Below are 13,448 nucleotides of genomic sequence, written 5' to 3'. Positions count from 1 at the left end.
TGGCAGAAGGGGCACATGCCAAGTTGGACATGCCGCGTGCACGATTCTTTTGGGAGGGGTCGGGCCTTAAGCGCAAATACCACATGGTAAAATGGGCTGCGGTATGTAGGCCCAAATCCTTGGGAGGACTAGGGATCATCAACACCAGACTACAGAACATAGCGCTCATGTGCAAATGGATCTGGAAACTCTCGCAAGAAGCGACTAGACTTTGGGCTGACATCCTTCGGGCCAAGTACTTCCCCAACGGGGATTTATTTGAAGGGGAAGCAAGGGGCTCTCCCTTTTGGCAAGACCTACAGGCCATTAGACCCGCTTTTGATAAAGGTGCTAAGTCCCAAGTCGGTAATGGTCGCTCCACCCGATTCTGGCTAGATTACTGGGTGGGCACTGGCCCTCTCTGGGAAGTGTTCCCAGAGTTGTATGCTCTAGCTGTGGTTCCGGACCAGCGAGTGGCAGAGGCATTGGCTCATCCCCTGGCCATTGCCTTCCGTCGGAACCTGAACGAGCAGGAAGTAGCAAAGTGGGAGGCTTTGCTGCAACTCATAGCCCCCGTGGCGCTAACGGAGGAACGAGATAGGGTTTCTTGGCACCTCAATGCGTCCGGGAAGTTCTCCGTCAAGTCTCTGTACCACAAACTCTGCCAAGGGTCGGTACAGACAGTGGCTAAAGGGTTTTGGCAAGCCCGCGTCCCTCTGAAAATTAAAGTATTCCTCTGGCAGTTGTTACGCGATCGACTTCCCACATCTGTTAACATTGCAAAAAGGAATGGCCCGGCTTCGGGGCCATGTGTGCTGTGCGGGACCCCAGAGAACGCGAACCACGTCTTTTTCATGTGCCCGCTGGCGCGTTTTGCTTGGAGTGCAATGCGTGAGGCGGCCGGGGTCTCGTGGGACCCGCGCTCCTCGTCCGAACTGGTGGTGCTCCTGGACTCGGTCCAGGGCCAGGGCAAGAGGGTACTGTGGACTAGCATAGGCGTGATGCTTTGGTCCCTGTGGCTGACACGCAACAAATTTACCATCGAAGGACAGCTCCCGACACATCCGGTTAATATTATCTGCAAATGCTCTTTCCTCTTGCAGCAATGGAGTCCGTTGGTGAAGCCGAAGGATGCTGATCTCATGAAGCATGCCCAAATCCGTATTCACCAGGTTTACGTCGCGGCTAGGGAGCCGGTGGTGCCAGTCTAAGGGTGGGCACCTTATTTTGTTTTGGCGAGTCTGCGCACTCAAAGCCATGGGCTTCGGCCTTGTAACCATTCTCGCAATCAGGCTCCAAACCTTCAACCTCTTGTTCCTCGCGTAGCCCTGACTTTTGTCTCGAACATGTTATGTCCGCGGTTAGCTACTCTGCCTGTTCCGATGTGGGCTTTATTAATTTAAGGCCGGACGCTCCCAGTGTCTATGTTTTAAAAAAATAAACTGTTGTGTGTCATGCCTGTCGACCCGGCCGGCGTCTTGCCAGTGCCTGTGTGCACTGCATACATTGTGGCACACAAATGCATTTAACAAAAGTCAATCCAGATCGATCTGCGCCAGGTATACGAACGGGCCACCCTGCATACTCCGGCCACTTGACCACGTATACACACTGAATTTCAGAGATTCCTCGCGGCCTCAACAGCGTAATCTGAGCCAGGCATTTTTGCGTCCAAAAGCTAAGAAGATTAAGTGGAAATTTCGTTGCTTTTTTAAAGCAGCTGCAAGCTGAGCCTCTCCTGTCCTGTCCCACCACTTTGAGCAACAACGAAACAGCCACGTAGAGATATGCTTTCTTGTTTCGGAGGGATGGGATGAATGGGAGAACAAAAACGCTGAATCCCACACGGTGAATTCCTATCGGCCTCATTTCCTGATCCGCCCCAGCCAGCAGCACTGCACTAGTGAGGTCAAACCTCACAATACAAAAAAGAAGACGTGAAAATTCAGATGAATCAACACTATCTCATCCTTACGACCTACATAAATCTTTTGGGTGTTTTTTGAAAGATATCAAGCGTTCCTACTCCATCGAGGGAGCCGCGTTGGTGTTTATATTGATGTGTAGCCGCAGCCCTTGGCTTGGCGTACAAGATAATACAAGAGGAGTTTGAGATGAATACAAGAGAGGGAAGGAGGTTGAGATTACAACACGTATATTCTAACACCCTCCCTTAATCTCAACTAATCTAAGTTAAGATTATTCTTGAATTCTTCAAATGGTCTTGCTGGCAAAGCTTTTGTAAAACCATCGGCCACTTGATCCTTGGAAGGAATAAACCGAATCTCAAGTTTCTTTGCTGCAACTCTTTCTCGCACAAAGTGAAAATCAATTTCTATGTGCTTTGTCCTGGCATGAAATACTGGATTTGCAGTCAGATATGTTGCTCCCAAATTATCACACCACAAACACGAGATACGATTCTTCTTGATCCCCAATTCTTCAAGAAGTGATTCAACCCAAATGACTTCAGCAGTTGCATTTGTCAAAGACTTGTATTCAGCTTCTGTACTTGACCGTGATACAGTAGCTTGCTTTCTAGCACTCCAGGAGATAAGATTAGATCCAAAAAACACTGCAAAACCTCCAGTTGATCTCCTGTCATCACTACATCCTGCCCAGTCAGCATCAGAGAATACACTCACGAGAGAGGAATTAGACCGTTTGAAATGAAGTCCTATTCCCATAGTATGTTTCACATATCTTACAATCCTCTTGACAGCCGACCAATGTGCAGAAGTAGGTGCATGCAGATATTGACAAACCTTGTTGACAGCAAATGAGATATCTGGACGTGTAAGAGTTAAATATTGTAGTGCTCCCACGGTACTCCTATACCTTGTACTCTCCTCCTCTTGAAGTGGCTCACCCTCATATGCTGAGAGATTTTCTGAGGAGGATAAAGGTGTAGGCATTGGCTTACAATTTTTCATCCCCATGCAAGACAGAAGCTCAATGATATATTTCTCCTGATTTAACACAATACCATCTTGAGTTTTCTTGACTTCAATACCTAGGAAGAAATGCAAATCTCCTAGGTCCTTCAAGGCAAATTCTGAACTCAAATCATGCAAAAGAGCATTAGTAGCATTTTGTGAAGAACTTACAACTATGATATCATCAACATATATAAGCACAAAAATGACTACTCCTGCCTTGTTATAAATAAACAAGGATGTGTCAGCCTTGGAGGCAATGAAGCCAAGATATTTCAACTGTGAGCTCAATCTGGAATACCATGCTCTGGGTGCTTGTTTTAAACCATAGAGTGCTTTATCAAGCTTGCAGACATAATGTGGCAATTTCTTACTCTCATAACCAGGTGGTTGCCTCATAAACACTTCCTCTTCCAGAACACCATGCAGAAATGTGTTCTGTACATCTAGCTGCCTTAGACTCCATCCTCTGGATACAGCAATAGCCAACACAAGTCTGATAGTTGCAGCTTTCACAACGGGACTAAAGGTGTCCTCATAGTCAATGCCATAACATTGCTTAAAGCCCTTTGCAACTAGACGTGCCTTATATCTATGAATGGAGCCATCTGCTTTCTTTTTAATTCTATACACCCATTTGCAGTCAATGATATTTTTATCTCTCTGATTTGGTACAAGGTGCCAAGTTTTATTCCTCATGAGTGCAGAATACTCCTCATCCATTGCCTTCTTCCATTTAGGATCATCAAGTGCACTGTTTAATGATGTTGGTTCTCCTGAAATACACAACATTCCATATGGTATAGTTCCATCTTTCCAAATTTTAGTATTTCGTATACCTTTTTGTAGCCGGGTCATAACACGTGAAGAAACCTCTGGCTGTACCACTGGTATACTCGCCACAGAAGATCCAGGAGAATCTGCTGATGCAGTGGGCTGATTTGTCATCATGTGCGCAGGAGATCCTGTGCCTGCTGGTGTGGCTGCCCCTCTCACAGGCACATGGGCGTCGCCCGTCCGACCCGACGCAAAAGATCCGCCACCGGACCGCGACTGGACGCGCGCGCGGTGCGAAGGGAATCTGTCCCCGCTGCTAGACCCGCCTGGCGCTGGTGCACGGTGCGAGGGGGATTCGGCCCCGCCGATGGCCCCACCTGAAGCTGACGCGGCCGCGCGGGAGTGGCCCTCCCTGGATCTGGAACTGGAGCCGTCAGGGGCGCGATCCGAGGCGGATGCGCTCGCTCGATCCGAGGACTGCGCGCGTGCAGGGGTGGCAGGCGCCGCCGGATCTCCCTCGTCATCTGTGCCAGGTGCGTCTTCTTCCTTAGCATGCAATATTGGGTAAAAATCAGCCATATTTTCGAAATCTTGGTCATTTTGAGCACCGTTTTCTCCAGGGACCTGCACAGGCATAAGAGAGAGACCAGTACTAGCAGGAATATCATCACATTGGTTAGTACAATTGTCGCCCCCATGATCAAAAGACCGAAGATGTGAAGGAAGAAGAAGAATTTCCTTGCGGAGAAGTGCACCGGCATTAGGATGAAGAGAGGCAAAGGGAAACACGGACTCATCAAATACAACATCTCGTGATATATAGACCCGGCCAGTAGGAACATCAAGGCACTTGACCCCTTTATGCATGGGGCTATAGCCTAAAAAGACACACCGTTTTGAGCGAAAAGCGAGTTTGCGTGTGTTGTAGGGCCTAAGATTGGGCCAACAGGCACAACCAAAGATACGAAGAGATGTGTAGTTAGGTGTGACACCAAGAAGTCGTGTAATAGGTGTTTCAAATTTGATAACTTTACTTGGAAGCAAGTTGATAAGATATGTGGCAGTTAAGAATGCTTCATCCCAGAATTTAAGTGGCATGGAAGCATTTGCTAGCAATGCAAGTCCCATATCAACTATGTGACGGTGCTTTCTTTCAGCAGATCCGTTTTGTTGGTGAGCATGAGGACAAGAGACATGATGTGATATGCCAAACTTTTGAAAGAAAGAATTTAATTTTTCATACTCACCACCCCAGTCACTTTGCATAGCAATGATTTTAGAGTTCAGTTTGCGTTCAACAAGATTTTGGAAATTGAGGAGAACTTGGAATACATCAGATCGTTTCTTCAGTAGGTAAATCCAAGTAAATTTACTATAGTCATCAATAAAACTTACATAATAGGAAAATCTACCAACTGAAGTAGGAGCTGGCCCCCATACATCTGAAAAGATAAGTTGTAAAGGGGCAGTAGACACACTAGTAGAAATTGGGTAAGGTAACTGATGACTTTTTGCTTGTTGACACGGATCACAAACTGACTCAACACTAGGCTCATAAGAGAGTTTATTTTTGCTAAGGACATATCTAACTATGACTGAAGATGGGTGACCCAAGCGACTATGCCACCTTGATGTAGATAGCTTGGTGACAATGTTTGCTTGTTTATTGGACCATGAAGAAGATGATGATGATGATATGAGTGGGTAGAGGCCTCCCACGCACCGTCCTCTAAGAATGACTCTCCTTGTTCTCAAATCCTTAACCAAGAAAAAATAAGGATAGAATTCAGTGAGAACATTGTTATCAAGAGTGAATTGATGAACGGAAACAAGATTTTTAGATGTTTGAGGAACATGCAAGACATTGGTCAAGTCTAAATTTTTCACGGGGTTTTTAACAATTGAACTGCCAATGTGTGTGATATCCATACCAGAACCGCTTGCCGTGCGAATTTGGTCGCCTCCATTGTACTTCTCCCGCATCGTCAACTTGTCAAGTTATCCTGTGATGTGGTTTGTTGCTGCACTGTCGGCGTACCAGTTAGTGTCCATGCCATAGGAGACTGCATGCGCCTCTTTTTCTTCCTGGTCGTTTTCTTCATAACGCCACCAGCAAACTCGTGCACCTCCTGGATGATGTTTGTAGCATATCTGGCACTCTGGATAGTCATGCTGTTGATCACGGACCTGCTGTTGTTGTTGCTATCGAGGGCGGCCTCTGAATCCGCCGCCTCTATTGGAGGAAGAGGACTGGCGGTCACCGCGGTCACCACGATCACCACTGCCACACGATCTTCCTCCACGCCCGCGAGATCTGCCTCATGACTGGCCACGGCCTCTGTAGACTGCATTAGCGGATGAGTGGAACCCACCTGAAGATGAATTGCCTAACATCTCCATCCTTTGATCAAAGGCAGAGATTTGAGCAAAGAGACCGTCGGCTGTGATGGTGTATTTGACAGCGCCGATCGCCGCCACCACGGAGTCGTAGTCGCGGTCCAAACCGGCCAGGATATAGTCCACCATCTCCGGATCAGATACGGGACGACCGGCAGCAGCAAGTTCATCCCCAAGACTTTTCATCTTCGCCATATACGCCGAGCTTGACATGGAGCCCTTCTTGGTATTGGTGATGGCGATTCTCAGATTAGTAATCCGAGACTGAGATTGTGAGGCGAAGAGATTTGTCACCGTCGTCCAGAGCTCGAAGGTGGAATCTTTCCCAACAACTTGTGCAAGAATTTCTGGAGACATGGAATTTAGAAGATATGATAGAACCTGCTGGTCTTTGGCGATCCAGGGTCCGTATAGGGGGTTCGGCTCTAGGGCCGTGGTCTTGTCTGCCTTCGTGACCTCCACCATCTTGGGCGGAGCGGCGTCGGTGTTGTCCAGGAGCCCCGTCACCTGCGCGCCTCGCAGGGCTGGGAGGACCTGCGTCTTCCAGAGGATAAAATTGCCTCTTGCGAGCTTCTCAGACGGCGGCGATCCGAGGTCGAGGGAGACGCCGGCGGAGGAAGCCATGGAGACGATGATATGTGGTTTCTAGGGTTTTGGTGTTGTGGCTAGATGTATGAGAAGAGGTGGCTCTGATTACCATGAAAGATATCAAGCGTTCCTACTCCATCGAGGGAGCCGCGTTGGTGTTTATATTGATGTGTAGCCGCAGCCCTTGGCTTGGCGTACAAGATAATACAAGAGGAGTTTGAGATGAATACAAGAGAGGGAAGGAGGTTGAGATTACAACACGTATATTCTAACATTTTTAACTTTAAATGGCTGGACAGAATAAAATTTGTTCTAAATTTGAAGGTGGCGCCAAAACGATAAATTTTCTTGCTCACATGCATGTCAAAGTTACTTTCCTAATCCAGATATGCAGTTGCAGGCGACTTTCCTCCCGCAAAGCCATTGGTCAGTTGAGGTGTGCAGCCCAGACGGGTCTCATCCGTTCGGGCTGACTAGTACCACTCGTATCCAGCTCAAATATAGGGCACTCGAACGCGTTCACCATGTCGGACTGACGATGGGTCATACATGAAATCGCCCGAAAATCCGGCGGTCCAACGGACATCTTCTCTGGTGGTGGTGGGGGGGGGGGCGGAGGGGGGCGCTCCGGCTTGCCGTTCACGGTCAAATTCGGCTATTTAAGCCGGTCGGCGTCCCCCAACCCTAGCCCATCCACCTTCTCGCTCTCCGCACTGCCAGCCCAAGCCCATCCACCTCCTATCTCTCCCGCTCCACCTCTCTTCCCACGCTCTCCGGCTTCGCCATGGTCCGGCGGAAGATGACCACGCACACTTTGCTCACGCCGGAGCACTGATACGAGATAGAGCAGGAGATCCGAGCAAGGTGCGCCCCGCGCGTCGCACACATCATTGTCAGGCCGCCTCTGGAGAGGAGCAGCAGCCGACTCCGATGGAGGTGGCGGATCTGGAGGCAGAGGCAAAGTTCAACTTGGAGGACACAGAGGCGAAGTTCGCTGTCGCCCAAGCGGACATGATGGCGAAGCAGCAGGCAGTCGTGGAGTCCATCCAGGATGAGGCCCATATGGAGGCCAACCGGCAGGAACATGCAGCGACCGATGCGCTCTTCGACGAGGTCGAAGCGGAGATGGATGCAGAGGCCGGCGCGGAGGAGCCAGAGCTACGGGTGTCGCCCATGTACCCGGAGCCGGGCACAGAGATAGTGGACATCTTCGACGATGACTATGATAGTTGATCTATGTAATACGTGGATTTTTTCGTTGCATGCTTTTATATAGATTTAAGATTTCTAGTATGAGATATCTGAATGTAGATAGTAAATTTAAAGACTGGCCGGTTACTGTCTGTATACGAGCGCGCGGGCGTTTGTTGGCACGGATTTGGCTAGTCCAGCTGGCCTGCCTGCGAGCACTTGCTTTTTCGTCGAGGGAGGGAGACCAAAGTCGTCGATTCGGGAAAAAAATCGCTAGCCATGGACTCCTTTTTTTTCCTTTTCTTTTTGCGATTTTGATACTGTTCATACGCGCACACCAGCACCGGTGCCCGGACGGACTGTGTGGTGACTCGGCCACAGAGAAAGAAAGGGGTTCTCCTGTAGAACGATTCTCGTTCTGGAGATAAATCCCTTTTTGTTGTCAGTAAATTTTTTAACTGGACTGAAACTTTACATTCATACACACAATTACTCATGCACCATGATTTGTTTCCAAAGGAATCACTGGAACGCATGGTCTAGTCAAGTCGAAAGAACTAGCAGCATTTGTGGATGCAGAGACGGTAGATTCTCTTCGATTTATTAAGGAAAAATTGTCAATAAACATTGTTTGGCTCATGTTTGCAAGCTGCATGCAAGTGCATTGCAGCAACTACGTTGTGTGCCGATTGAGTTCCAAAGAACCTCTATTCCAAAGAACCTCTACAGGAAGGTTTGGCATCCCCCGGTCAAAAGAGCAATGCCGCCTCTCCCTATTTGTTGTAGGTTTTGCACAAGAATCTGGGGACGCGGAAAGGTGGCTTCCTCGGCAATGTTCTTTTGTCAATTTCATCTAGAGGCGGTCCTTTCTGGCAATTCCGTTGGACATGTGGTCTTTTTCGACAAAAAATCCCCAAGGTTTGGAATATGCTCAGCAATGGGCAAGATAAATCACACGGTTTGGCATCCAACTATTAGCGTTTTGTTCAACAGAAAAGGAAAAAGCTCCGTCATCCATATCGATCTGACTCAAACTAGCGTTAGCTCCCTTAGTGTAATCACGGCGATGATGAACCGATCTAATTGGTGTGTCTAGTATAGGTTTTAATAATCTCGGCGAGAGGATTCAGAATCAGACAGATATTCTTGTCCGCACAAAAGAAGAAAGGATTCGTGAGGAGCAGTTGGGATTTGGGAGGAGGGCGAGGGGGGCGTGATTGCCCAATGAATGCCGTGTCCTCCTCTCCTTTCGAGCACACTGCTGACGGATACGCACCCGGAAACAGCATGAATGGACGTACAACACACGGGTCGTTTTGCGCCATCATGATTCCCTCTGACGATAGTGTAACAACATTCTTACATCTCAGAAAGGGGTACTCAGTAGTAGGAGTAGCTTGCATGTGCCCTAATGGAACTGCTGAGAATATCGTGTGCTGGTTGAACGAGGGCACGGTTCTCGATTAACAGAATAATAATACTAGGTCGCAACGAATCGGGTCGTTTCTCTCTCTATCTATGGAGTAATAATCCTAGCTAGCTTAGCATGTACCACCGGCTAGTCACGCCTTGGATATTTTATGTTCGTGCATTTGGTTGTGTGGAAAGATCAGCTAGATCCTCACCGGCCAAGTGTTCTTAACAACTAAACTAGTCGTGCTTATAAAAATAACTAATTAGGAAATGTATGAACGTACGTTTACGTAGTAGGAGTATCATCCATGGTGGTGATTACCATGATCACGCCCACAATCAGTTCATCCATATCGTAGGGCATATGCATACACAATTATTCCACTTGTGTGTTTTGGTTCATTGTTTAATTATATAGAGCGGGCCGGGACTGGATTCTCACGGCGGATCGATATGACGGCTATTGCTGCCGATCCCGATGGAAACGTGGTCGTTGGTCAACAGTGCAAAGCGTACATGAACGCGAGTCTACTACTACGTTGTACGACTTCTCAACGTAGCCAGAGAGAAAGCGAAAGGGAATAATAATGGACACACGTTCAATTCAAACTCTTTAATTCAAGAAATTCAAGAAAACGCTTGTGTGTTTTGGTGTGCCGATCTTGCTCAAGCAAACCACACTGCCTTTTACTCGCTGACATCTTAAGGGTATCTTTTGGAGTGCAGCATTAAAAATATTCAAAAAATCATTTTTTTTAGTTTTAGAAAATTCTCAAAAAAATCATACGCATTCATATCGATGTGTTTTACAAGTGTGTAAAGTCTGACAATGAAACACACTATTGCAAAATAACAATTTTGTCTTTTATAGTGCATCTTTTATAGTGAACAGAGTGTGTACCGTTCGCCATTGCAAAATAACAATTTTTGTCTTTTTTGTGTAGCTCTCAACGTAATGTATATCCTCTTCAAATTTCACACACATGTATTGCACATCCATATAAACGCGCATGATTTTCTTGGAACTTCAAAAATTTCGAACTAAAGAGCTCCGTGGAGTTCGGCCTCCATATAGCATTTTTTTCTCTTTTGATAAAAAAAGAACTATCAATTTTGAAGGAGTCATTTATACTACGTTTCTATAGAACAAATCAAGATACTTTAGCTCAGCTCTGAAACAAGTTTGTTCTCGCTCCCCCGACCCCCGCGTCGCCCGTGTCGGGCCACCTGGGGGAAACCCCGGCCGCTGCTGGCTCGGCCCCCTCCTCCCACCAATCTCCGTGTCACCGTCGCCAAAGGGCCAGCCGGCAAAGCCGCACGGGGCCCTGGGATGGCAGCGGCGGGGCCCTTCCTCTCCACACCAACCCTCTCCCTCCGCGGCTCCGCCCCCTCCCCCCGGATCTGGTGCCTGCGGCGGCGGTGGCCTCCACCGGCGGTGCATGCCCCTCCTAGCGACTCTGGCTCACTAGCGGCGCTGGTGCCCCCTCCCCTTCCTCGGACCGCGACTTCATGTGGTAGCTCCGCCCGGCCGCGGATCCGATCTAGGGGTCCACCCCCACTGGCTGTGGTGCTCTCCGGCTGGCCCCATGGTGGCCGGGCGCACCCTGCCAAATGCATCACCCCTCCCTTCGGCCGGCGGTGGCGGCTTTTTGCTGCGCTTCGTCCGGATTTTGGTTGTGCGCGAGCCCCCCTCATCTTCCACCTGACACGAGCGGCTTCAGCTCGGTGGCCATGGGTCTGCGCCTCCTTCTGTGCTCCTGGCAGCCGACGCGGCTTCGGACTAGGCGTGCCCCGGGAGCTGCACTTTCTGGCTCCCTTGGCTCATTGGCTCCTTGTCATCTCCGCTTCACCACCACCCTGTCGGTACCTGATATGTCTCCAACGTATCTATATTTTTTGATTGCTCCATGCTATATTATCTACTGTTTTGGACATTATTGGGGTTTATTTTCCACTTTTATATTATTTCTGGGACTAACCTATTAACTGGAGGCCCAGCCCAGAATTGCTGTTTTTTTGCCTGTTTTAGGGTTTCGAAGAAAAGGAATATCAAACGGAGTCCAAACGGAATGAAACATTCGAGAACGTGATTTTCTCAACGAATAAGACCCAGGAGACTAGGACCCTACGTCAAGACACAAAAGAGGAGGCCACGAGGTAGGGGGCTGATATGTCTCCAACGTATCTACTTTTCCAAACACTTTTGCCCTTGTTTTGGACTCTAACTTGCATGATTTCAATGGAACTAACCCGGACTGACGCTATTTTCAGCAGAATTACCATGGTGTTATTTATGTGCAGAAACAAACGTTCTCGGAATGACCTGAAACTTCACGGAGCAACTTTTTAGAAAATATAAAAAATACCTGCAAAAGATGAAGGCCAGGGGGGCCACCACCTCTCCACGAGGGTGGGGGGTGCGCCTGGCCCCCCTAGGGTGCGCCCCCTACCTCGTGGGCCCTCTGGTGCCTTTCCGACTCTAACTCCAACTCTATATATTGTGTTTCGGGGAGGAAAAACCAGACAGAAGAATTCATCGCGTTATTCTATACGGAGCCGCCGCCAAGCCCTAAAACCTCTCGAGAGGGCTGATCTGGAGTCCATTCGGGGCTCCGGAGAGGGGAATCCGTCGCCATCGTCATCATCAACCATCCTCCGTCACCAATTTTATGATGCTCACCGCCGTCCGTGAGTAATTCCATCGTAGGCTTGCTGGACGGTGATGGGTTGGATGGGATCTATCATGTAATCGAGTTAGTTTTGTTAGGGTTTGATCCCTAGTATCCACTATGTTCTGAGATTGATGTTGCTATGACTTTGCTATGCTTAATGCTTGTCACTAGGGCTAGAGTGCCATGATTTCAGATCTGAACCTATTATGTTTTCATCAATATATGAGTGTTCTTGATCCTATCTTGCAAGTCTATAGTCACATATTATGTGTTATGATCCGTTAACCTCGAAGTGACAATAATCGGGATATTTACCGGCGATGACCGTAGTTTGAGGAGTTCATGTATTCACTATGTGCTAATTCTTTGTTCCGGTACTCTATTAAAAGGAGGCCTTAATATCCCTTAGTTTCCGTAAGGACCCCGCTGTCACGGGAGGGTAGGACAAAATATGTCATGTAAGTTCTTTTCCATAAGCACCTATGACTATATTCGGAATACATGCCTACATTACATTGATGAACTGGAGCTAGTTCTATGTCACCCTAGGTTATGACTGTTACATGATGAACCGCATCCGGCATAATTCTCCATCACTGATCCATTGCCTACGAGCTTTCCATATATTGTTCTTCGCTTATTTACTTTCCTGTTGCTATTGTTATCATCACTACAAAATACCAAAAACATTACTTTTACTACTGTTACCTTTTGCTATCGTTACCACTACTATCATATTACTTTGCTACTAAACACTTTGCTGCAAATACTAAGTTTCCAGGTGTGGTTGAATTGACAACTCAGCTGCTAATACTTGAGAGTATTCTTTGACTCCCCTTGTGTCCAATCAATAAATTTGGGTTGAATACTTTACCCTCGAAAACTGTTGCAATCCCCTATACTTGTGGGTTATCAAGACTATTTTCTGGCGCCGTTGCCGGGGAGCATAGCTCTATTCTTTGAGTCACTTAGAATTTATATCTGCTTATCATTATGAAGAACTTGAGAGATCCAAAACCAAGATCTATCCCTCAACTACGAGGGGAGGTAACGAACTGCCATCTAGCACTGCACTTGATTCATCTTCTGTTTTGAGTAAGCTTGCGACACCTACACCTGCTTCTGCTATTCGTTCTGATATGTCGCATGTTATTGGTGATGCAACTTCTGCTATGCATGATACTTATGACGAAACAACTTTTATGCTTGATACTACTGTGCCACTTGGTAAATTTCTTGATGAACAACTTGCTAGGGCTAGAGAGATTGAAAATATTGAATCTGATAATACTGATGAAGGTGATGATGAAGAGTCACTTGTTATTCCTGAGGGTTATGTCTTTGATCAAGAAGCTTCTTTAGCTATTTTAGCTTGCAAAGATAGAAACGAACTTAAGAAGTTATTAGTTAAATGAAATAAGCAATCTCTAAATGCTAGAATGAAACCTGACCCTGCTTTTGCTACTTCACTTATTTGTGTTACTGATAAGGATTA

The 13,448-nt window shown here is 47.4% G+C and overlaps 1 pseudogene; it reads right to left on the bottom strand.

Moving 5' to 3' along the window:
- Window positions 1-5,690: 5,690 nt before the first annotated feature.
- LOC147963973 (uncharacterized) lies at window positions 5,691-6,713 on the bottom strand (annotated as a pseudogene).
- Between the last annotated feature and the right edge of the window lie 6,735 nt (window positions 6,714-13,448).

This window comes from Triticum urartu, chromosome 6A (genome assembly GCF_056163025.1).
Source record: "Triticum urartu cultivar PI428250 chromosome 6A, HENAU_Tu73, whole genome shotgun sequence".
Taxonomy (NCBI): domain Eukaryota; kingdom Viridiplantae; phylum Streptophyta; class Magnoliopsida; order Poales; family Poaceae; genus Triticum; species Triticum urartu.
This window is presented reverse-complemented; position numbering and strand designations above follow the sequence as displayed.